The sequence below is a fragment of the Marmota flaviventris genome, chromosome 13 (genome assembly GCF_047511675.1).
Source record: "Marmota flaviventris isolate mMarFla1 chromosome 13, mMarFla1.hap1, whole genome shotgun sequence".
NCBI lineage: Eukaryota > Metazoa > Chordata > Mammalia > Rodentia > Sciuridae > Marmota > Marmota flaviventris.
In genome coordinates this window covers 83,655,475-83,680,755 of record NC_092510.1, presented here as the reverse complement: position 1 = coordinate 83,680,755, position 25,281 = coordinate 83,655,475, and the positions used below count along the sequence as shown (strand labels likewise).

General features: G+C 36.1%; 1 protein-coding gene and 1 pseudogene across 1 annotated transcript in view; one reads left to right on the top strand and one right to left on the bottom strand.

The window, feature by feature from the left end:
* The window catches only part of Kiaa1958 (KIAA1958 ortholog), a 139,645-nt gene that overhangs the window by 80,487 nt on the left and 33,877 nt on the right, over positions 1–25,281 (bottom strand). The window lies entirely within an intron of this gene.
* On the top strand, positions 13,500–14,017 carry LOC114098779 (peptidyl-prolyl cis-trans isomerase A pseudogene; annotated as a pseudogene).

Below are 25,281 nucleotides of genomic sequence, written 5' to 3'. Positions count from 1 at the left end.
AAGTGGGTTATGAACTCCCACCTTCACCCCATACACAGATTGCAGAATCACATCAGTTACACATCCATTGATTTACATATTGCCATACTAGTGTCTGTTGTGCTCCGCTGCCTTTCCCATCCTCCACCATCCCCCCTCCCCACCTCCCCCCTCCCCTCCCCTCCTCTCTCTCTACCCCCTCCACTGTATAACCCTGAGGGTCTCCTTCCATTTCCATGCAATTTCCCTTCTCTCTCCCTTTCCCTCCCACCTCTCATCCCATTCCAGAGATTTCTGAAAGAGACATTTTATTCATTTGGGGCCCTGAATGAGTAAGTTAACCAAGTTCTATAACAGTTACTAAGCAAATACTTAGTACTTCCACAAATGAAGTACAGGAGTCCTTGCTACCCAGACACTTGTTAATGATAAACCCAATAATCACAGGATTGTGAAGAGAAGAAAAAGCCATCATACACAAAAATATTCACCAATGAGTTGACCAGTCTCCATTCAAACGCACCCTCTAAATACTAGTGTCTACTTTCTGGGAACCAGCTTATGCCACTCTCTGATTTCTGAGTTTTGAAAACATCAGACTACATAAAAGTAGGATGGATGTAAATTAAACCTACAAAGTTTGCCAAAGGTGCAGAATTTGAACAAGTTGTTGAAAAATGCTAGAATATTGTGTAATCATATGCAAATTCATTTTAACAAATGAATGTCTAGCAGGATTAGGAAAGATAGCAATTAGACCAAGTAGCAATTATGGAACATTCCCAAGGATGATACAAATAGGTACTTCAAAATAGAATTCTCAGGGCTGGGGTTGTGGCTCAGTGGTAGAGTGCTCTCCTAGCACATGTGGGGCTCTGGGTTGGATCCTCAGCACCACATAAAAATAAAATAAAGGTATTGTGTCCAACTACAACTAAAACAAAATATTTTTTAAAAATAGAATTCTCTAAGAACTAAGAGAGGCCCTTAGGAAAACCAAAGAAACTAATGAATATTTCTGCAAAATTTTCTCTCTTTTCTTATCTGGCTGAATGAAATGTACCTAGTGAAGGACAGTGCATGGTACATAATTCTTACATAATTTTGTCAGAAAAACCATATCCCTAAAATGAGCATTCAAAACACTCTAGTTCATCCTAAGGCTTATTAAATTTTGATTCTAAATATAAGACTTTTGAAAACTTCATAATTTTGAGTTTATTTTTAAGTTAAAATCTATGCAGAATCAGTATTAAAAAGGAATAAAATTATGATATACTCTACAACATAAATTAAACTTAAACACATTATGCTAAGTAAAATGAGCCAGATACAAAAGGACGAATACAGTTATGATTCTACTTATATGATATCCCAATAATAGTCAAATTCAAAGAGACAGAAAGTAGAATAGTGGATACATGGGGGAAACAGGAATAGAGTTATTTTTTAATGGGCACACTAAATTTTTAGTTTGGGGATAATGAAAAAGTTCTGGAGATGAATAGCGGTGAGGGTTATTTAACAGTGTGAATGTACTGGTGCTAATAAACTGCACACACAAAGAGTATTTAAATGGTAACTTTTACATTGTGTACATTTTACCATAATTTAATAAATTTACAGTAAAACAGTCATAATATGAATTTCCTTACCTTAAAACAAACAAACAAAACTAGTCCTGTGCAGTAAATGGTTATTCAGCAGGCCAGGGTTGCTCAAACCAGGCATATTCAAAGAAGCAACACAGGCCCTTGATAGGTTCCTGGGAGAAAACCTCCAAATTCATTGAATATACTGCCTGATCACTGTTTTTGTAAGCTGAAGCCTGCAGCCACAACATATCAGTTTGACCACTGACTGACTAACACTGGTCACACAGGTACTGCTGGTGACATGACTGACAAAACCCCAGACACCCCAGCTCAGGAGAGTTCCTCTGGCTGGCCTTCACATTTTTCTTGTGTAAATCTCCTGGGTGAGCATACCTAGAACCTTACATCTGGCTTCTCCTGGACTTCACCCATCTCCCTTTTCTTCCATTACTGATTTCAATCAGTATAATTCACTGTAATAAGCAGTGGACATGATTTTAACAGCTTTCTGAGTTCTGTGAGTCCTTCTTCATTGGGCACGGGTTAGACTTGGGGAAACCCCACACCAATCCCCAATCAAGTCTCCTCACTATCTACTATAAACTTTTTGAACTTATTGGATTCATTTTAAAAGCTCTTTCAGTGTAAGCTATCCACAGCTAAAAAAGACCTCCCTTATGTAGCTTTATCTATGATCCTTAAGAAATGGGTTGCCGAAAGTTTAAACTTGCTATTAGAACAGTACTTTAGGATGGGCATCTCTGCTGATAAACTCATACTGGTCACTAGTTACAATGCACTAGGATGCCTGAACTGCTTACTTTTGGAATATTCACATTAGTGTGAATTTGGGTTTTAGCTACAGTAATAGTACTATCTAGCAAAAGTTCTGTTAAGTTAGCTTTTTGTCACTATGACAAAACACCTGAGAAAATCAACTTAGAGCAGGGAAGATTTATTTTGGCTCATGGTTTTAGTCTATGGTTATTTGGCTCCATTGTTTCTGAGCCTGTAGTGAGAGAGACATGACAGAAGGGTGTAGTAGGGTAAAACTAGTCACCTCAAGACAGTCAGAAAGCAAAGAGTAAGAGACAGGAAGGGAAAGGGGACACTATATAACTGTCAAGGACATACTCCAGTGAACTACTTCCTCCAATTAGGTTTTCTACAGTTTCTGCCCCCTCCCAACAAGGCCATCAAATCATGATTCCATCAATGGATTAATCCAATGATGAGTTTAGAGTCCTAAAATCAAATTACTTCCCCAAAATCCCACTTCTAAACATAGCTGCATTGAGGACCAAGCCTTCAACGCATGAGTCTTTGGGGGATGTTCCAGATCCAAATCACAATAAACTCCAAGTGGTCAGAGGTAAACATCCCAATTTATCAACATGGCTTTGAAGTCTTTGAATCTGAACTCTTCCAGGCTAACCTCCTAATCCTAATTCCTCCCCACTGAAACACTGAGTTCTAGCCACCTGAAACTCATTCTAGTTTAACAATTTATCATATCTCCAATTCCAGATCTTTGCCACTGCTGCCATTTTTTGCCAGACTAAACATCTTTCTACTCAATCTTTACAACTTGACTTTCAGAATGGTCTCTTACTCTTGGCACTACTGGCACTATGGGCAACATAATGTTTTGTTGTTGGGGTGGATGTTTCACAGCATCCTTATTAGATGCCAGTAGTACCGCCCCCTCAGGTCATGACAACCAAAAATGTCTCCAGACAAATGTCTTCCTATATCACTTCCCCACTTGAGAACCAGTAATTCAGAATAATTTCTGCAACTCCTTCCCTATCCCTATCCAAGGATAGGTGACTCCCCATTTGCACCCAGTAGCCCTATGTCACCCCACTTAGCGTTTGCTCCTTGGGCATGAGGCCTATAGTTTCACTCATCACTACACTCTCAGTTCCTAGCAGTTTCCAGCATAGAAGGTAGCCTCAATAAAAATCTGACTTAAGATGCATAGTGTAAGAAGTCCAAGAAGAAAACAATAATAAGGAAAGACAAAAAGATAAAATGTTCAGAGTATATAGAGATTAGCAAATATTTCATTTGTTTAAGAACAGAATAGGTCCAGGAAAGTAGCAGGATATGAGTTAAGAAAAATAGGTTGGTTGAAGTGGATCAGGACCCAGGCATTAGACCAGAGGCGCTGTGCACTAAAAGAAAAAGTAGGCCCAACTCTCCATCATGTCAGCTTAGGAACTGAATTCTTCAACAATACTCCTAAAGCACAAAAAGTAAAATCAAAAATCAATAAATGGGATGGTATCAAACCAAAAAAGCTTCTTCTCAGCAAAGAAAACAATCAAGAATGTGAACAGAGAGCCTACAGAATGGGAGAAAATCTTTACCACATGCACCTCAGATAGAGCATTAATCTCCAGATATATAAACAACACAAAAAACTTAACACTAAAAAACCAAATAACCCAATAAATAAATTAGCAAAGGAACTGAACAGACACTTCACAGAAGAAATATGAATGGTCAACAAATATATGAAAAAATGTTCAACATCTCTAGTAATTAGAGAAATGAAAATTAAAACTACACTGAGATTCTCACTCTAATCAGAATAGGAATTATCAAGAATACAAGTAACAATAAATGTTGGTGAGGATGTGGGGGAAAGGGTAGATTCATCATTGCTGGTGGGACTGCAAATTGGTGCAACCAATCTGGAAAGCAGTATGGAGATTCCTCAGAAAACTGGGAATGGAATAACCATTTGACCCAGCTATCTCACTCCTGGGTATATACCCAAAGGACTTAAAATCAGCATACTATAGTGACACAGCCACATCAATGTTTAAAGCAGCTCAATTTACAATAGTTAAGCTATGGAACCAACTAGGTGCCTTTCAACACATGAATGAATAAAGAAAATATGGTAGATCTACACAATGAAATATTACTCAGCCAAAAGAAAGAATGAAATTATGGTGTCTGCTGGTAAATGGATGAACCTAGAGACTGTCATGCTAAGTAAAATAAGTCAATCCCCAAACACCAAAGGCTGAATGTTCTGATGTGCGGATGCTAACTCAAAAGTGAGGGCGCGTGCTGGAAAGAACAGAAGTTCAGCTCATTGGATTAGACAAAGGGGAGTGAAGGGAAGAAAGAGCAGCTGGGAATAGGAAAGACAGTAGAATGAATCCGATGTAACTTTCCTATGTTCATATATGAACACATGACCAGCATAACTCCACATCATGTTCAATCACAAGAATGGGATCCTAATTTTAAAAAGTTATACTCCAGATATGTATCATGTCAAAATACATTCTATCATCATCTACATCTAAAAAGAACAAATGAGGGAGGGAGGGAGGAAGGAAGGAAGGAAGGAAGGAAGACAGGGCATACAGCCTGAATTTTACCAGGAAACAGAAATGACTAAATGGAAACAGATGATGTTTGTTATAGTCCTTTCAACAATGCCACTAACAAGTTTATATATTTATCAAGCAATAGAAAATGTATATATTTAGTTACCATCTTCAATGAAAATCTTTTCTTGATATCTCTAATAACACTATATAAATCTGCCATTCAGATATTTGATATTATGCTTACATTTGTCTGCCAGGGCTGTCAGAACAAAATGCCACAGATTGGTATTGAACAACAGAAAGTTATTTTCTCACAGTTCTGGACACTGGAGGTCAGCAAGTTGTCAGCAGGGTGGGGTTCTTCTAAGGTCTTTCTCCTTAGTTCTTAGATGAACTCATGTCTTCTAAAGTCTCACCATCTGTGTGTGCATTTCTTTGTCCAAATTTCCTCTCTTAGAAGCACACCAGTCATACTGAATTAGGGCCTAGCCTAAAGACCTTGTTTTAACTTAATTACCTCTTTAAAAACCCAAGACCAACAAAGAAACAAGCAAAAAACAAGTGTTATCCAGAAGGAAATCCACCCATCTAATTCATCTCCATGACATGTCACAAGTAGAAAAACTCATTCCTGGCAAGTAACAGCACAAATTTCAAGTGTTAGAGTGATGTTTCAAAAGAATGAAAGCATTTTCATTTGTGTATCTCTCTGTTAAGTAAAAATGACAAAGAAAAAATGAACCTTTCATTTCATATGAAATAAAATATAAAATATACACATTTTAATAGAACAACATATAAGAAATCACACTGACTTGGCAGGAGTTTCTTTCCAATCTTTTCATTCTTTTCTCCATTCTCTCTTAATATTGTTTGAATTCTGATAGCAGAGCAAATATGAGTAAGGGAAAAGCCATCATGCAATCAAAAGGTGAGTGCAGGGGCTAGAAGCGTGGCTCAGGGGCAGAGCACTTGCCTTGTACATGTGAGGCACTGGGTTCGATCCTCAGCACCACATAAAAATAAATAAACAAAATAAAAATATTGTGCCTAACTAATTAAAAAATAAATAAATAAGATGAGTGCAGGTAACAGTGGGGAACTTAGTGTAAAAGACAATGTCCCCTAAGGTTATTCTCCAAGAAAACCATCAGTAACAAGTTTCTGTGAATATGCATGCTTATCATTTTGTGCTAAACAGATTTAAGATCCCAAATGGAGGTGAAGAGATCAAAAAACTAAGGATGAAGCTGAAGGATCATGATGATTCTGGAAGATATTATTGGATGCTGTTGTTTACGGGGGTTTTCGGGGCCTCGAGCATACTAGGTAAGCACTCTACGGCTGAGCCACATCCCTGACTCTGGAAGATACTATTTGAATTAACAAAAGTCCTGAGGTGTTGTAAGCATCTCTTTAAGAGTCTGAGTACCTGAGGTTAATGAACCTAACCTTAAACAGAATTTTTTATTGCTAGGGCATGCAATTATTTCAGAAATATTAAATTTAAAAATAAGATTACAAATGAGACTGCAACTGTGGAAAGCTTCTTTTCCATAAATTTGATGAGTTTTTTTAATCAAATGGGGTATAATTTCTCATTTTTCTGATTGTACAGGTTGCAGAATAAATGTGATGGTTTTTAAAAAAATTTTTTAGTTGTTGATAGACCTTTATTTTATTCATTTATTTATATGTGATGCTGAGAATCGAACCCAGTGCCTCTCATGGGTGAGGCAAGTGATCTACCACTGAGCCACGACCCCACCCCAAATTTGATGATTTGATGCTTTTAATAGTACAAAAGTATCTTGTAAAGGACTCCTAGCAAAAATGAAGACAGCACATCTTCTGATGTTTCCCTGGTTAGCTACTTTCTGTGTATCCCCCCTCTGTATATTGAAAGGCACTGTGTGAAATAGATGTCACAGAGCCTGGAATTACACTTAAGGAAAGTAATTATTGCCACAGACCTTTGCAGACTGGAGGAGTAGATAATGAAACTCTTTTAGTGTACTGAACTGGACTGAGCAGCTCCTGCCTACGGGCTGTCTACTAAATGGCTGTGTGACTTCGAGCAGTCCCCTTTGCCAATCTTGATTCATTTATTAATTTCTTCAACATCAATAAGTGAATGCCTATTTTCTTCCAAACACTGTGCTCAGTTCCAGAGATACAGCATTAAATAGACATGTAGCCACTACTCCCACCATTTAAAGTCTTACTAGAAATACCTATAGTTGAACAGCAATTATAAAACAGTGCAGTTTTAGTTATGGTGAAGAAGTAATTACAATTCCAGGTTCTTCACCAATAAAATAGAGAAGCTGAACAGTGGTCTCTCAGGCCCTCGCAGGCTCCACGTTCATTTCAAGTCTAACAGTATAGAAAAATTTTTAAATTTTTTCATGTCACTAAATACTTTCCCTCTAGTTTAGGAAGAAGGCTACATTAAAAAAAAAAAAAAAAAAGCCTTAAGAAATAAATCTAATACACTGTGGAACTATGGGAAGGAGGATCTTAGTGCACAAACGCCAGGCACATAGAAAAGAGGACATGTTTACTAGGATAAGAAAGACTGAATAGGCTTAACAGCCACATCCTTTACTAGTAAATGGGAAAAATCACAACATAAATAAGGAAAATATAAATATGATAAGAAAACTTACTTTTAATGATTTCACATTTCAACTAAAATGTCTTATAAATACTATGATAACCAAGACTAGGCGGGTGCTCTACCGCTGAGCCACAACCCCAGCCCCTTACAGAATTCTTTATACAAACAAAAATACCATATAATCAAGGCTTTCACAAGATCTGTCTCATTAAGCATCCATTTACATTTATGGTTAATTTTTGCTTAGATTAAGTATGTCAAGTACCTATAAAATGTTAAAAGATGGGCTGGGGTTGTGCACAGTGGTGGAGTGCCCACTTAGCATATGCGAGGCACTGAGAGCCTCAGCATCACATAGAAATAAATAAATAGAATGAAGGTATTGTGCCCAACTACAACTAAAAAATAAATATTAAAAAATGTTAAAAGAAGTAATAATATTCAAATCTTTGTTTTTTTCCAAGGGCTATACCTGTAGAGAGAGAGAGAGAAAGTATGCATGTGTATTGTTTTGTTTTAAATAAACTGGGCTGAACAATTTGGATTGTTGCTGGCTGGAAGCCTCTGTGTAAGCACTGTTCAAGTTGCCCTGAGCCTCAACCTGCCCATAGGTGGAAATGGGTCATGAAGAATGCTTGATTTATGAGACATCATGCTAGCAAATTGTCTGAAGGGTCAGAATTTCTTTCTAAATTACCAAAACAACATGATGAAGTGAGAAGTGCATATAGCAAATCACATGGCTTACCACTTTCCCTTCATTTTGAGTAAAATTAAACTATTTTGCAGATGTAACACACAATAGTAGAAATGCTCCTTAATACCTAGTGGGTATTTAATACACATTACATAATTTGATAATGAAAAGATTATCATCAAAAAAGACTGAGAGGGCTGGGGTCATAGCTCAGTGGTAGAGTGCTTGCCTAGCATGTATGAAGCACAGGGTTTGATTCTCAGCACCACATGTAAATATAAAGATCCATTGACACCTAAAAAATATATTAAAAAAAAAAAAAGACTGAGAAATGAGTATATGTGTCCATGGAAAGCATAAAAATTTCAATAGTAGTCTTATTCCTAATAGCCAAAATCTGGAAACAATCCTAAATCAGAAGAATAGATTAAAAATTTGTTGTATATTCATAAAATAGATAGGAATAAAAGAAAAGACAAACAGCCAGGAATAGTGGCACACACCTGTAATTCCAGCTACTCAGGAGGCTCAGACAAGGGGATTGCAAGTTTGAGGGCAGCCTTATCAACTTAGCAAGATCCTCACTCAAAAAATAAAAAGGGCTAGGGAGGGGAACAAAGTACTGATACACAAAACTACAAACAGTGAACCTCAAAAATTACATTCAGTGAAAGAAGAAAGATATACTTAAATATACAAAGCAGAGTCCATGTACATGAATTTTAAGAATAGAACTATCTATGGTGATAGGAGTCAGAAAAATGGTCACCTATACAAAGTAATGACTAGGAGTGGGCAAAAGGAAACTCTTTGGAGTGAAAGAAATGTTCTAATTTGATCTTAGTGGTATTTATATGGGATTTATATGGGGTATACATATGTAAGAATTTATTAATCTAGGTACTTTTAAGATTTGTATTTTTTATTGTATACACACTATACTTCAATTTAAAAAAAAAAAAAAGACTCAAGGTAGAGGGCAGTCTGACCCTAGAAACAATCTTCATCATGAAACCATATAAGGTTTGGAAAGTGAATCCAAATTGCATTTAAAAACCCATGCAATTTGTAAAAAAGCAAATAGTTCCTTATAGGAGGACCAGGAACTTGAAATAAAAGTGCCTACCCACGTTCACTGCTTGGCACACTTGTCTCACTAACCCAAACACTTGGCTCCTTGAAGGTCATGCAATGGCTTGAAGCCCTCCCTTCTAACAGGTACCACTACTTCTTTGGTGTTATTAGTCAGTCTTTTCTGAGTACACAGCCCAGCTATTTCCAAAATCCCCCTCATTTTTGTATTGGTTTTCCCCAGAGTAGTTCTTGTAATAAATAGTGATTCATCTCATACTGAGAAAGGGGGGCTCTAAATTAATTTGCCAAAGAACTATTCACTAGAAGCCAATTCATAAATAGATCAATTCACTATGACAAATTTATACATTTTCACTTTTTCAAGACATCAGTAAAATTTTAATAGGCTCACTTTCACATTCATTCATAGTTGCATTTAAAAACCTATGCAATTTGTAAAAAAGCAAATAGTTATAGAATGATCTTACAAATATATCCTTGAATATATTCCATAAATGTGAATATATTCTTTATAATGATTATATTCATGAATATATCCTCCTTATGAATATATTCATGAATATATTCTTCTTTGCCCTGTTGGGAAAACTTTTTAATACAGTTTAAAATTAATGAATATGAATATATTCATGAACATTTTTATAACTTTATATTCATATTCATGAGCTATGTTCTTGACCATATTGGGACATTTCTGAACCTAGTTTAAAATTTAATGAATTTCAATATATTCGCTAGGAATATATTCATATTTTCATCAGCATAAATTCATATTTATGGCCTGTATTCTTGACCATACTGGAAAATTTTGAACTCAGTTTTAAATCTGATGAATATCAATAGACTCATTAAGAATCTATTTATAAGAACACATTCATAATCCTTACATATATATATATTCAAGAAAAGTACACTTGCAAAGCAACTAATTCATCCAATATTTTTAATCTTTGATAAAAGTTTTTTAGGAAAAAGCAGTGCTAAGTAGATCGTATTTGGTAACACTTATTTTTGGTAAGCCAGCATACTCTCTTGAAGAAGAGTTTTTATCTTTAAGCACCATACATATCAGCCAGGATTTACCCAATGAAACTAACTCATTTAGTCACATACTGGTAGTAGTTATTTCTCATTAATCATAGGTTCCTTAACATCTTTGTTTTTCTTGTTTTTTAACATACTAATTTGGGATGCATCTAGGACTAACACCTTCCCCACCCTATCCCCATGAACTTAGGAAATTCTGTTAGTTCCATCACATTCTTATCATGCTCTACCTTCAGCTAACATTTCTGCTGTACCTTTTTAGCGTTATTTTCCATTAGTTATATTTTTTCATTTAAGTCTGTTCATTACAGAAAAAGTTTGTTGCCCTACTATAGACTTAATCTTTAAGTTCTCCAACTCTGTTCTTTAAGATTGCCTTCCTGGTTCTTGACCCTTTGTATACCCACAGAAATACTAGAATTAATTCACTGATTTACTGGACACAAATACATGCACACACAATTCTCCTATAATGGATTGGGATAACAGGACCTATAGAAATAAGGAGAATTTCTATCTTTAAAGTAGTGGTAGAGCATATCCCAAGATCTACCATTTCCTGGTCCTCACTCTGGCTTGGGGTCCAAAATATTCATGGGAGAGAAGGCCTAGTATCAGTTTTCTCTTATACTCACTTCCAGTAGAGCTACAGACTTCATTTACATAAAAATGCTCTTGGAAACAAGCAGTCCATTTACAGATAGTGGAAATGAGGAAGGAAAAGAACCAATTCCATTATGTTCTAATGTTCACAAATCCCTCCTTATACATAACAAGTATGACACAATCTACTAAAGCCACAAATGAAGTGAGAATTAACTCTGATAATTTTGAAAATTTCTCAACAGTAAAAAAATTGTCACTAACAAATATGTGTTCCAAAAATCATCAGAGAAATCCAAACTAAAAGCCCAGTAAGATATCACCTCATACCTATTGGAATGCCTATTTATCAAAAAGATGAAAGGTAACAACTACTGGCAAGGAATTGGAGAAAAGGACACCCTTGCACACTGTTGGTGGCAGTATAAATTAGTAGTCATTATGAAAACAGTAAGGAGGTGCCTCAAAAAATTAAAAGTCTAGGGCTGGGGTTATGGCTCAGAGGTAGAGCGCTTGCCTACCATGCATGAGGCACTGGGTTCAATCCTTAGCACCACATAAAAATAAAATAAAGATATTGTGCCCACCTATAACTAAAAAATAAATATTAAAAAAATTAAAAATCTAACTACCAGCAATTCTACATCTGAGTACATAAAAACAAACAGACAAAAAGAGTACGTTTAAGAGAATTAAGCACCATCACATTTACTACAGCATTATTCATAACAGTCAAGAAATGGAAACAACTTAAGTATCCATCAATTGATGAATGGATAAAGAAAATGGAATGTCACTCAGCTCTAAAATAGGATATACTAGTCAGGCATGGTGGTACATGCCAGTAATCCCAGCAACTCAGGGGACTGAGACAAAAGGATCTCAAGTTTAAGGACAGCCACCTCAGCAACTTGGCAAGACCCGACTCAAAAAATAAGAAGGGCTGGGGATGTAGCTCAGTAGAGGAGCACACCTGGGTTTAAACCCCCCACCCACCCTCCAAAAAGGAAATTTTTGTCATTTGTACCAATATGAATGTATCCTGGAAAGCATAAATTTAGCCAGGCACAAAAAGACAAATATGCAATCTCATTTAAAGTTCAATCTTTAAAAGCTTGAACTCACAGAAACAGAGAACAGAATGGTAGTTATCAGAAGGTGCAGGGTAACAGGACTGAAGAGATAATGTCAAAGGATACAAAATTTCAGCTAGTCAGGAAAAACAAATTCAAGAGACCTACTATACACCACAGTGACTATAGTAATGTAATATATACTTGAAACTGTTTTAAGAATACATTTTAAGTGTTCTAACCACAAAAAACAAGTATATAAGGTAATACATGCTTGATCATTTTGAACACATAACATTTTTGTCAATTAAAACAATTTTTCAGGGCTGGGGCTGGGGATCAGCGGCAGAGCGCTAGCCTAGCACGTGTGAGGCCCTGGGTTTGATCCTCAGCACCACATAAAAATAAATAAATGAATAAAGGTATTTTTAAAAATGTAAGCATAATATATTTTAAAAAACAATTTCAAAAAAAATACAAAGTCAAAAGACTTGATTTTTAAAGCAGTCCTATGGAAACATTTGAGGTATCTTTCAAGGGGCTATCTACAGAGTTTTTACATATCAATAAGAAAAAGATGAAAATCTCAATACAAGTATTGGTAACAAACAGGTGTTTCATAGGGAAAAATCCACTGACATGAAAAAAGTATGTGAATTAATACAAAGACATAGGGAGTACAACTATACTTTGGTACCATTTTTTGCTTAGTGACTAATATTAAAAGTAGGATAATATTAATCAATGCTGAGGAAGGGAAGGCCCATCTCAGTGCTGGTCCTTTCAATATAGCATGCTTTCTGTCTAGATGCTAGGATCTTTTGATGAGAAAACACTCATGAACATGCAGCTTTTGAACAATAATCCTGAGATATGTAGGCAGGCACAAGATCAAGCTCTACATCATGATATAGGTGTTGTTACTATCATTCACTTTACAGATGAGTGAACTAAGGCACAGAGAGGCTAAGTAACTTGCTAGTAGAGCCAGTAGACATGGAAGTCAGAATCCAAACCCACGCCAATAGCTCAAAGGCTCTACACTTAGCCACCAAGTCTGCTGTCTTTCCTGCATATATTTTTCATTTTGTGTACCCACTGACTCAGCTTTTCTTCCTTTAGGAAGTTATTCTAAAAATAAACATCAGCAACTACGGGGGATAGTGGTAAATGCCTGTAATCCCACAATTCATGAAGCTGAGGCAGGAGGATCATAAGTTTAAGGCCATTCTGGGCTACTTGGTGAGCCTCTGTCTCAAAATAAAATAGACTGGGGTGTAGCTCAGTGGTAGGGCACCCCTAGCTTCAATCCCCATACCAAAATCAAAAGCACAACCAAGAAACTTTATATAAAAACATTTACTGACACATTGTTTAAAATAGTAGTAAGTGGGCTTTCAAGACACCGCTGTCGCCTGTGGTCATTCTCTGTCAGCCATGGTCAATCTCACTGTGTATTTCAACATCACTGTCGATGGACAGCCCTTGGATCATGTCTCCTTCAAGCTGTTTGCAGACAAAGTTTCAAAGAGAGCAGAAATTTTTCATGCTTTGAGTAGTGGAGAGAAAATATTTGATCTTAAGGGTTTCTGCTTTCACAGAATTATTCCAGGATTTATGTACCAGGGTGGTGACTTCACATACCATAATGGCACTGGAAGCAAATCCATCTATGGGGAGAAGTTTGATGATGAAAACTTCATCCTGAAGCATACAGCCCTGGCATCTTGTTTATGGCAAATGCTGGGCCAAATACAAATGGTTCCCAGTTTTTCATCTGTACTGCCAAGACTGAGTGGTTAGATGGCAATCATGTGGTCTTTAGGAAGGTAAAAGAGGGCATGAACATGGCAGAAGCCATGGAGTGCTTTGGGTCCAGGAATGGCAAGACCAGCAAGGAGATCACCATTACTGACTGGATAACTCTTAACACATTTGACTTGTATTTATCTTAACCACCAAACCATTCCTTCTGTAGCTCAGAAGAGTATCCCTCCACCCAATCTATTCATCATATCCCATATCTTTGTGTTCTCACTGTAGTTATTTGGGTTCCATATTTTCCTTATTTCCCTCCCAAATCCAGCTGGATTGCAGAGTTAAGGTCATGATTATAAATAAAAACTAAATGACAAAAAAATTAAAATTAAATAACATGGTATTAAGTAGAAACTATGTATTGTAGCATTACATAGAGAGTAAAAATGCAGGTTATATATATAAATATAGTCATATATATAAACTATATATGTATATATATAGTCATACACATATATTTCATAAATCTGGAAGGATATACTTAAATTTGGAGGTATAATGATTTGGTATTGGAAAAAAACAAAATACTCATTTAAGATTTATTTTACCATGTTTCATTTTATATAACTGTTTCTCAATTTTGAAAAAGTTTTGTTATACTTGTTTTTAAGGACTACTTTGATAGCCATTATTAGGAAAAGATATTACACTTTTGCACAGTTCTTGATCATCCTTTTAGTGTACTGATAACTCCCACTATGAAGAACTCATGGGCATGCTAGAGAAAGGTACACTAGCCTAACAAAGCATACTGTGCACAGTGGCATAAGGAACTAATTCCACTAACACCATGAAGTGAGACCAACTGAATGCCGACCCAGTTGTTAAATGTTGTAATCCTAACTCGAGAGCAGGGCTATCAAATACTGTGGTAATCCCTATACTGTTTATACACACATCAGAATGTTCTAATAAAACATACCACTTCCAGGAAGCAGTCAGAGAAATGATCACTCCAGTCCCTAATCTTTTGCATATCATGATACTTCCCAGTCACAGAAAGGTAAGAGGTAGGGTACTGGCCATTAGGGACAAGGACCAGTTTAGAAAAATGATTTTTTTCCTGTTTTTAAAAACACAGCAATAACAACAATCACCTTTGAATATATTTTTAAATGCTCAGTTAAAAATAAAAGTGTTGTTTATTTTACTTTTTTTAAAAAAGCTTTACTAAAGATTTAAAATACATCTGCCCAGGAGGATTACAAGTTTGAAGTCAGCCTGGGTAACTTTGCAAGACCCTTTCTCAAAATAAGAAGGGCTGAGAATGTAGCTCAGTGGTTCTGTACCCCTTGGTTCAAGCCCCCCATCCCCTCCCCCACAAATGCATTTGCCTTTAATTGTACTACTTTTGCAAATTATCTTAAGTCTAGAACATCTTTTTAAACTATAATTTTCTATTTATGACCCAAGGACATACTGAGACCGAAGCCTGCAAAAAGCTACTCTGCAACTTCTAAACCTGAGTCATGAATTCAATTCACCTCCCCCTTATCACCAGAAGCTCAAAAAATTAGAAGCAGCTAGACAATGCTGGGTATTTTTAATCTAAACAGGCTCCCCAAGGTATCTATTGAGGCCATCAGTCCCCTATGAGAGGAATGTGAGGCCATCCCTCAAAATGAGGTTGAAGCAGCCTCAGCACCCAGGCTTTGCTCACTGGGCTTTAGGTTGCCCAGATTCCAACTCTGCCCCAGTTGGACAGAAATTAGTAAAGTCAAGTTTTCACTACATCAACAATGAGTGGTAACTCTTTTCCGTGATCCATTTATATATATAACTGAACTGAAAATCCATTTGATACAGATTTTTTAAACTAAAAAAGGTATAAAACTTTAAGTATTATTATAAAAATAAGAACTGGCTCACTCGTCAATAATTCAGAAAATCAATCTGAATGATGGAATTTTTTCAAAAGACCTTTTAACTTTCAATATCTAGAATGGAACAAACAAATTAGTACCTGTTGGAAAGCCCTGCAGAATATGTTTCTTTCCCCATTTAAAAAATGCCTCTCTTTTCCTCACTAAACAAGTAATGGATGCCAATTTATTAGAAAATAAAAAAATATCAAAGATATTCATTATTAACATTCTGGTATTTTTCTTTCTAGTCTTTTATTTGTACTTGGGACCACATGTTCCTTTTAAACAAAACTGTAATCAAACTAAATATTACTATTTACATTCTATTAGTTTATGCTTGTTTTCTATGTTGTTGCACAATCATGTTGCTATATGTTATTTCATCCACTGTAACTCAGAATAAATGAATATAAAATATATAATGGAATTATTGACAGTTTCATAACAGTCTGAAATATTTAGTTAGAGACAAACATATTAAGAATTCCAGGCTTCTAAAAGCTAAACTTAATTTCTGGCAAGCATGACTGGTAATTACAACCAAAAGCCAAATATTATGGAGTCCTTTTTTTAGACTAAGCAGTTTTGCCACTCAGCATGTATAATCACTGAAACACTTCCAGCATAATGATATATGTTCAGCTACTGGCAACCATAAATGTTTCTGAAAGCTAGAGAAATGTGAAAATTCTCTAATATGACTTGCAAAGTGAAAGTACATGTGAACGAATTTCAAGTATAAAACTGTGATCATAAACACTATGGTATTCAGAGAAAATTCATAATCATATATATTTTTCACCTATGAGAAATAGCTATGCAAATCATCACAAAAACAAATCCCAATATTGAAAAAATTTTAATCCATACTAGACCTAGCTCATATAAGCACATCAAAGTATTTTCAAATTCTATATGAAATTATTGAGGGTAAATCATTTGAATTTGAAAAATAGTTCAAGACAAAGCACCTTTGTCTTGACAATTTTAAGAACTACTAGTATGGTATTTCACAGAATAAAAGGTGTCACTTAATTTGGGTTTGTCTGATATTTTTCTCACAACTAGACAGGAATGAGACAAAAATAGTACCAGAAAATTAAAAAGTACTCAAAAGATAAACCAATGGGAGTATCACAAAGGGACACAGGAGTCAACAAAAGAGCTCCCAATGACTAGAGCTAGAACAATTTGAGCAACAAAATATTGGTTTCTAACCCAAGGTATATGATAAATATCTGTGAGTTTTATTGATATGAATAAATGATTAATGAAATGGGGAAAAAATCAGACCAATCCACTGAACACAAGAATTCCAATTTATGTAGACACTGCCTCCTCAAGAAGGTGGGGCACCATTCCTTATCCCTTTGGTATGGGCTGCTCCATCCAAAAAGCAAAGTGGGGGGCGGAGAAAGAAAACAGTGTAAAACATCTGATAGATACCACCTCAGTCAAGTGATAAGTGCATCACCAGTGATAATTCATGATGACATCACATACCATCGATATGCAGTGATAAGAGCATTTAGCTGGGTGCTGTGACACACACCTGTAATCCCAGTTGCTTGGTGGGAGGACATTGAAGCAGGAAGATCACAAGTTAAAGTTCAGCCACAGCAGTTTAGGAAACACTGCCTCAAAAAATAAAAAAGGTCTGGGGATGTAGCTCAATGGTAGAGCACTTGCCTAGCACAAGCAAGGTCCTGGGTTCAACTTCCAGTTACCCCCAGACCACCAAAAGGCATTTTATCACTGTATTCTTACAGTTAAGAACCCATTATAATCCCTGTCCAGGTATGAGAAACATATCAGACAAACCCAAATTGAGGGATGTCTTATATTCTGTGGAATACAAGCTGTCAAAAGCCATTTAAAAAAAAAAATGGTAAGTCTGAAAAACTGCCACTGTTCAGAGAAGCCTAGGGTATGGGAACTAAATATAAGGTGGTTTTGTGGAGGAAATCCAAGACAGAACAGGGATACAAAGCAAAAACGAAAAATACATAAATAAAGACTTCAGTTGATAACAATGTATCAATATTGGTTCTTTATTTGTAACAGACATCTCACATTAATGTAATATGTTATTAAGGGAAACTGAATATGGGGCATGCAAGAACTCTGAGCTGTCCTTCCAACTTTTCTGTAACTTGATCAAACTACTCTACAGTTTGAAGTCTATACATTATATATATGTACATATATACACACATACATGCATATTAAACTGATAGATATTCAGGCATAGGTAGATCTCACACACACACACACACACACACACACACACACACACCCCTCAGTTCCAAGAAGGCAGGGATACTGTTTTGTTCACTACTCTATATTCGCAGTTAGACCATCTCCTAGCACTCAATAAACACTTTTGGCACAAACAAGCATGTTTTATGACACTGGTTTTATTTCAATACTTCCTCATTATTCCTTTATTTCTATAAATCTACCAAAAAATGTTATGAAGAAAAAGTATCATCTAATTCTGGTCAAGAAATTAGCAAACATTTGTGTTGGCGGGTATAGCTCAGTGGTAAAGCATTGCTTAGGATATCCAAATCCCTGGGTTTAATCCCCAGCACTGCCCCTGCAAAGGGCAAACATTGATTATCAGAGTCATTCAACCAACATTTGTTATATCTTCACCACAATCCAAAATTGACACTGGGTGCTGGGGACTCAAAAAAAAAAAAAAATTTAAACACATTAAAATACACACACACACACACACAGTTTAATTGTGAGGAAGGAAGTTGGGAGGCTGGCTAATACACAGATGATAATGATACGAAACGATTAAGTGTGAGATACTTGCTTTGGGTATCCTGGGATAGTATAGCAGGAGCATCCAGCCTGCATAGGATGGTAAATAAATACCAAGGACTCAAGAGCAAAGAAAGGCATGTGGGCCCCAAATAACTGTTGTGTGGGCAGACAGAGTAGAGCTCAGTGATGGGTGGGACTGGAGAGATGTGGTGGCATGGTGGTACACCAGGCCATCAAGAGGCCTAGAGAGTCACTGGGGAATGTTTTTTCCCCACATTCTTTTTTTATTGGCGCATTATAGTTGAACATAATGATAGGATTTATTGTTGTCTAACAATAAATACATGTTAGACAACAATAAATCCTATCATTATGTTCAACTATAATACGCCAATAAAAAATTATATATAATTCTTTTTATAATATAACAATATAATTTGGCTAATATCACTCCCCGACACTTCCCCCACTCCAGGAATAGTTTTTAAGAGGGCAGTGGAATGGTTAAGATGATGACTTCAATTGATCCCATCTCTCTGGAGTCATAGTGGGGCAGGGATTAGGCAGAATGATCAATATGAAGTTATGAAAGCAAAGGTGTTCAACTGCAATATACTGATGAGCTAGAGATGAGAAATATTTTAGGAAGTAATAGAGGCAACTAGGCAATTATTAAATGGCCATGCCTCTTAACTCATTTTTACATTTTATCTCTTTCCCTCTTTAAACAATTCCCCTCACAGCAGAGAGAATTATCTTTTTTTAAATACTTTCTTTAGTTATAGATGGACATGATACCTTTATTTTTATTTATTTATTTTTATGTGGTGCTGAGGATCAAACCTAGGGCCTCACACGTGCTAGGCGAGTGCTCTACCATTGAGCCACAACCCCAGCCCTCTTTTGAAAACATAGAGCAGCCCATCTCAGCCGCAGTGAAACCTGTCAATGGCTGCTCATTATCTTCCAAAATTAAACTTAGTGTAGTCTCTTAAAGGCAATATCACATTCCTGCTTTCTTCACCTTCATCCTGTGCTATCCTCCTCCAGCCATACTCTGTTCAATTCCTTAAAACTATCAAGCTCCTTCCTGGTTAAGAGCCTAAAATATTCTTTTTCTTATTCTACAGATCTCAGCCTACATGTTACCTCCCAGGAGGCCCAACTAAAGAAAAGGTATCTTTCCTATCACACCAATCACTCTCCATCACAGCACCCTCTTTTGTACTTAAAATAATCTGCAAGTAGAGTTGATTCTTGTTATGTGGGTTAGTTATATTCCACAAAGTCACTGCAAGCCCTTTACCATTGCTCCTATGAGAAATCAGAAATACTTTACCATTACCAAGTAGTCAAATACCTTATCATTGCTCCTGGAGGAGGAAACCGAGGGTTAGATTCTTGCAAATCTCTGATCATATCATGTTTTTGTTTGTTTGTTTTTGTTTTTTTTTGGTAGTGCATTCTGTCTATTTTTATATGGTGCTGAGGATTGAACCCAGTGCCTCATGCATGCTAGGCAAATGCTCTACCACTGAGCCACAGCCCCGGAGCCCACATCATGTTTTTGTTTGTTTTGTGGCAGAAATAAAGATGGAACCCAGGGCCTTGAGCACGTTAGGCAATTAATTGTTCCACCACTAAGCTACATCCCCAGTCTTTTTTTTTTTTTTTTTTAAGTTTTAGGTGGCCAAAATATCCTTTACTTTATTTTTATGTGATGCTGAGGATCGAACCCAGTGCCTCATTCATGCTAGGTGAGAACTCTACCACTAAGGCACAACCCCAGCCCCCGCCCCCAGTCCTTTTTTTAAACTTTGAGATAGGTCTAACTTGCCCAAGCTAGCCTTGAACTTGGGATCTTCCTGCCTTAGCCTCCCAAGTAGCTATAGGATTACTGGCATGAACCACCACACTTGGTCACATCATTTTTTTGAAAACCAATCAATATATAACCTAGTTTCATGTGTGTTTCTGCTTAAAGATGTCTTATTCAATATACTATATATTACTGGTTAACACTAAACTCATAGCCAAAAGCATTGTAACAGATGCGAGAACAGAATTTATCTAAACAAACATTTTCTACATAAGGCACATCATAATCTTCTTGTATTCAGGAACACTAGAATTCTTTAGCAGTGAAGCACTTGGGGGCCACTGTAAGTAGCAGAATCACTTAAAAAAATTACTAAAATGGAAAAAACACAGAATTAATCCACAAAAATATTAGTTTACAATATGAGAGCTAACACAAGTGTTGTCTTGCTGTAACACAGCTGAGAATGTATGTATGAGGTCAGTCAGATTTTTCAATACTTTGCCCATATCCATGAATGACTGCAGAAGTGCTGCGAGTACTGACTCTGGAGTTACAAATTAATTTTAGTGAATAGGTGGATTCATAAATAAGGACTCTGTAAATAATGAGGGTCAACTGTATTTGATAACCATTATTTGCTTTATAATTTATAAACCCACAAGTCTGTCCTCTTAGCATGACATTCAACAAATATTTGAGAATAAATAAAATGTATAAATGCACAACAGGAAGGTTGATATATAAGCCTAAAGGTCAATAATGGGAGAAGTTTAAGATAAAATAAAGAAGCTAAATAATCATGGATGTGGTTAATTTCTGGAAAAGAATCTGAACAAGGTACAAAGATAAAAATTACAGGATGGTTAGGTCAGACCTTTATAAAAAGATGATTCTTAAGCTGAGAACTGAGAAATGCAAAGGAGCAAGTTATGTGAAGCAGAGCATATAGAAATTCCAGGCAAACAGAACAGCAATGTGAAAGGGCTGAAATAGGAAAGTGTTCTAAACACTGTCTATTTGAAAGTTAAAATGAAAAGCTGATATATAACATTGTCTGAGTAACTATCACAAACTCTCCTACGCTTGTAGAAGAAGTAACTTCAACTTGTTAAGCACACAGAGTAGTCTAAGAAGGTTTACTTCTGAAAGCCTTGTTTTTAAAACAAAAACAACTTAGATAACTACATAGACATTACTATGATTTGAATGTCTGTTCCCTCCAAAACTTGTGTTGAAGCCTAATTGGCAATATAACATTATCAAGAGGTGGAATCTGTAACAAATGATTAGGCAAGAGGGCTCTGTGGATTGATGCCATTATAAAAGGGCAAGTTTGTCCCCCTCTCTCACCCTCTTGCTTTCCACCATGTAGTAATATAGCCAAAAAGCCCATGCCAGATGTCAATATCTTATTACTGCACTTCCCAGCCTCCAATACCATGTGCTAACAAATTTATGTTCATTGTAAATTATCCAGTTTCAGGTACCTTGTTATGGTAGTACAAAATAGACTAACAAACATACCAAGACCTGACAGTCATGAATTTGATGGAACTGGAGAATTCATCAATGGAGGTACATAAGAACAAAGAATGTGGGCTGGGGTTGTGGCTCAGTGGCAGAGTGCTTGCCTTGCACATGTAAGGCACTGGGTTTGATTATCAGCACCATATAAAAATAAACAAACAGTGGTACAGAATAGAGGACACAGAGACAAACCCACATAAATACAGTTATCTCATACTAGACAAAAGTGCCCAAAACATTCAAATGGTGCTGGCAAAACTGGAAACCCATATGTAACAAAATGAAATTAAACCTCTGTCTCTCACCCTGCAAAAAAATCAACTCAAAGTGGATCAAAGACTTGGGCACTAGAACAGAGACCCTGTGTCTAACAGAAGAAAAAAAATAGGCCCAAATCTTCACCACATCAGCTTAGGATCTGACTTCCTAAACAAGATTCCTAAGGCGCAAGAAGTAAAATCAAGAATCAATAAATGGGATGGCTTCAAATTAAAAAGCTTCTTCTCAGCAAAGGAAACAATAATGTGAAAAGAGAGCCTACAGAGTTGGAGAAAATCTTTACCACATGGACCTCCAATAAAGCATTAATCTCCAGGATATGTAAAGAACTCAAAAAACTTAACACCAAAAAATCAAATAACCCAATCAATCAATGGGCTAAGGAACTAAACAGACACTTCACAGAAGAAGAAATACAACTGATCAAAAAATATATGAAAAAGTGTTCAACAACTCTAGCAATTAGAGAAATGCAAATCAAAACTACTCTTAAGATTTCATCTCACCGTGTCAGAATGTCAATCATCAAGAATACAGGCAACAATAAATGTTGGCGAGGATATGGTGAAAAAGGTACACTCATCTATTGCTGGTAGGACTGCCAATTGGTGCAACCACTATGGAAAGCAATATGGAAATTTCTCAGAAAACTGGGAATGGAACCACCATTTGGCCCAGCTATCCCACTCCTTGGTTTATACCCAAAGGACTTAAAATCAGCATACTATAGTGATGCAGCCACATCAATGTTTATAGCAACTCAATTCACAATAGCTTGACTATGGAACCAACCTAGGTGTCCCTCAATAGATGAATGGATAAAAAAAATGTGATATACAGATACATATATATATATATAAACACATACATATATATATGCATATATATGCATACACACACACACACACACACAATGGAATATTACTCAGCTTTAAATAAGGGGTGAAATTATGGCATTTGCCAGTAAATAGTTGGAGTTGGAAAATATCATGCTAAGCGAAGTAAGCCAATCCCACAAAACCAAAGGCCAAATGTTTTCTCTAATATGTGGATGCTAATTCTCGATAAGGCAGGGGAGCACTAGGGAAGAATAGCGTTACCTTAGATTAGGTGAGGGAAGTGATGGGAGGGGAGGGAAAGTAATGTGGGGATAGGAAAGATAGTAGAATGAAACAGACATTATTACTGTATGTATACATGTGACTATGTGATCAATGGTTCTGCAACATATACACTCAGAAAAATGAAATTATATCCCATCTATGTATAATATATCAAAGTGCATAAATGTGTTCTACTGTCATGTATAACTAAAACAAATTAAAAAATTTAAAAAAAGAATTACAAGGAAAAGATAAAGAACAAAAAAATAAACAAAATAAAGATATTATGCCCATGTGTAATTTAAAAATATTTTTTTTAAAAAAGAACAAAGAACATTAACAGGAGCTTTCTGACTTCTCCATTCCCAAGGACTAGATCTTAACCCCTTTGGCCTGTTGCTTCTCTTCTGTGCTCATTCACTTTCAATAAACCAAAGATTATTCATATTTTGGTTATACAATGTAATAAATCTGCAAAGTGGTAACAGTAATCAAGGACATGACATGGCTTTTCTCACTCTGAGGAAGTAAAATTGTAGAACCCAGTGAATACTAGAAAACCACATAAAAAAAATCTAATAAATTTTCCTTCATATAATAGGTACTAGGCAAAATTACTTTTATATGTGAATAATTACAGTAATAAACACTGATAAAGCAGGAGGAAATTCACCATTAGAAACAGCAAAATCATTCAGGCAATGAACAGACCACCAGTGGTCCCCACCATTACTGGGAATATATTATTATGAATAAATGAAACCACAGGAAAGGCTCATTTCCTCACGATATATATACTTACAGAGAGGTCAACTACTGTGGGTTCCAGGAGAGAATATATTTCTAGTGCTTAAAGCATGGAGAGGATGGATAATGGGTGACTGATTAGCAATTAAGAGGAGAAAATAAGAAATATTTTAAATATCAATTCATGTCCAGCAGAGTAAAAGTGTTCTCTGATTGGTCATTATGTAGAACACCTATCTAAATCTATCTAAATAAAAATAACATAGCCAACAAAAAATTTATTATTCCTATGAGAAAATGTAACCCTCGTTTACCACAGTGGCTAGCCTTGACTTCTTTGGACACCTCAGAGCACTAACACTAGAGAGTTCCAGGGCCTTACCTGGGTCCTCAAAGACTTGCTGGGGAACACAGCAGACATAGCTAAAAATGGTAGGGTGCTTACCTAGCTCAAGGCCCTAGGTCTGATTGCTAATACCACCAAAAAGGAAAAAAAAAAAAAAAAAAAGCTTACTAATCCTCTTATACAGTGGCTATTTAAAAATTCAATCTATTGAGAGTGCTTATGTTAATGACTACTATACTGGATAGTGTAAAAAAAGAGAATATTTTCACCACTGCAGAAGTCCTACTGGACAGTCCTCCTCTATTTAAGAAAAAAGGTCTCTCACTTTCTATAGCATCATAAACGAAAGCAATGAATGTACACAATGTCACTGAATTATATACTTAAAAATGGCTAAGACGGAGGGGGGGTGTATGCTGAGGCTGGGGATCAGTGGTAGAGCGCTTGCCTAGCATGCGTGAGGCACTGGGTTCAATCCTCAGTACCACGTAAAAAAATAATAAAATAAAGATATTGTGTCCACCTATAATTAAAAATAAATATTTTTAAAAGATGGCTAAGATGGTAAATTTTACATTATATGTTCTTTACCACACATTTTTAAGGCAGCTGTTAGACTCTCTCCATATATTTTGAGGTATGACACAAATTTAATTAGAACTTCTTCAAGCATGGAGCATGCCAAAGCCAAAAGTTGTAAATAGCTGAAAGTTCACAAAAAACAGCTAATTCCTATAGGCTAGTTCTATTGCCCATGAGGTCAATAAGTAAAAGCAAGCCATCTGAATCAAAGTTAGGACTATCTTTAGGACTTCAAAAGTATAAAATAGGGAACTAGGTGTAATTCAATGGTAGAGTGCCCCTTGGTTCGATCCCCAGGGTTGGGGGAAAAAGAAAAAGAAAAGAAAGGAAAAAACCCAAGGAAAACAGGTAA